Raw genomic sequence first — 2,206 nt, forward strand, 5'->3', positions numbered from 1 at the left:
ACCAGACTGACTTTGAAGTGATGAACTTAGGCTGGGTGGCACCTTCTTGTTTTATGGAAAATGGCAGCTACACTGGGTTTTTATTAAACCCTGGCTGTTTTCACACTTCTTACTGGCCATGGAACATCGCGCTGAGCTCCTGGAACGACAGTGTCTTCCTGGCACGTGAAAATGGCCCCTATCTTTTTGGAAAATGAAAATAAATCTGGCTGAATTAGCTGATTTTAACGTCTGCATTCTCTTAATGAAATGAGGTACTTAATATTTTCAGATGATAACCTGATTTGCTCAAACTTTACTCACAACATGCAGTTCTAATGCTGCATTTCTGAAGACAAATATTCTTTTGAGAAATTTGAGAGTAGAGTCAGTCAGTAATTTATATTCAGTCACTCAATTATATTCAAAATTCAGAAAGTGTGGTGCTAGTCTAGGAAACCGAAAGAGCGCCACAAGCTCATTGCTTTGTTCTGTGCTGTTGCTTGATGTAACTGGCACTATCAGAAGGCAGCATCAGCATCCAACATGAACAGTGCTTCAGGGATAGATTTTAATCATTTCAAATGTATGAAAAGTATTGTGGAAAAGGATATAAAATTTCTGTATTTTTCAGAAGTATCAGGTTAATTCTGGTAAGTATAGGGTATCACTTAATATTAACCACAGGTTTTTTATCCATTTATGGGATAATTTCAATGTATTATAAAACTCCACTTTAAAGCTGTATATTATTTTGAGTACTACTAAGAACAGCAATCATATTCTCAACTACTGTACATTTCTTGTTTTACAAACAGCTTTCTTACTTATCTATTTTGCAGAGGTCAAGAGCTAGAGTTACAGCTCTTTACATGGAATATTGAAACAAGGGATAAACTCTTTACGTTGTGGTCGTGCACCTCGCATGTAACTTTTCATAGGCTTAAACCAATATACAAGCTTGAAGACACTTTTGCTTCAAAATGTGATCTTCAACTTCAATCCCTGTTAATTCATACTTACATCCACGCATATGGAGGTGGCCACCGTATGATAAGGAGACAGGAGACAGCAATGCACACACTGGCCTCAGGACTGATGAATATTAGGTGTTCTCCAATGAGGCTTGCTGCAGTCTCCTTAAATATTTTTTTTGCCTAGGAACTATTTATTCTAGTTAAGCATGTACAGGATGAATGTATTTCTGTCATTTCCTGTAGATTCACCATCCTTAACTAAGCTAGTTCCTGGTTCTTTTAGGTACTGTGTTTCAACATTTGTGTTTTCTTGAGAAAGGCTAGGCTTTACAGGACTTAAGCTGCAGTTCTGCGGAACTCAGGATCCAGGGACTAAGCATTGCTCAATAAAATGGGGCTTACTTCTAAGTAGGCCTGTTTAGGATTGCTCCTTCTGGCTTGTTTTTTTTAACACTCCACACACATCTAAATTTTTACACTAAGACAAGAGCGGTTCTAAGCAGTTCACACTAGAACAACTGTACTATGGCTAACATTGTTGTTCCCATTAAGGCCTTAAACAGCTTGGAGTTGGGGTGCTTGAAGAACTACTTCCTCCTGTACTGTCCAGCCCATGTTAAGGTACTTTTCAGCAGCCCTACTCTCAGTTCCCCTGCTTGCCGGAGGTGGATGGGCGGCAACCATAGACAGGGACTTTCAGTGGTGGTATCTCATCTTTGGAATGCTTAGGCTCACCAGGTGTCTACCTTTCTGTCCTTTAGGCACTAAGCCAAAACATTTATTTACTTGGATTTATACCGTTTTCCTCCCCGTTAGGGACCAAAAGCAGCGTACATGATTCTCCTCTCCTTCATTTTATCCTCAAAGGGAGGTTAGGCTGAGGGGGTGTGACTGGACCAAGGTCACCCAGCAAACTTTCATAGCAGAGTGGGTACTCAAACCCGGGTCTCTGACAGTCTAACAGCTATACCGCGCTGCCTCGTCTAGCCTGAGGATTGTTTTTTGTTTCATTTTAGGCTGTTAAATGTTTGTGCTACTTTTATGTCCTATCTTGTTTATTATTGATAATTATGCTGTTTCTTATGATTGTATTGATTTCTTTTTATTTTGTGAACTGCCTCATGTAGGTCTCTGGACAGATTTTATTTATTTAAAGCATTTATTAGCTGCCTTTCCTCCAAAGGTGCTCAGATCACATATAAATTTTCTAAAATAAAACAAACAGCAGAAGAAATTGGAAAGCCAGCCAG

This window comes from Eublepharis macularius, chromosome 7, assembly GCF_028583425.1.
Source record: "Eublepharis macularius isolate TG4126 chromosome 7, MPM_Emac_v1.0, whole genome shotgun sequence".
NCBI lineage: Eukaryota > Metazoa > Chordata > Lepidosauria > Squamata > Eublepharidae > Eublepharis > Eublepharis macularius.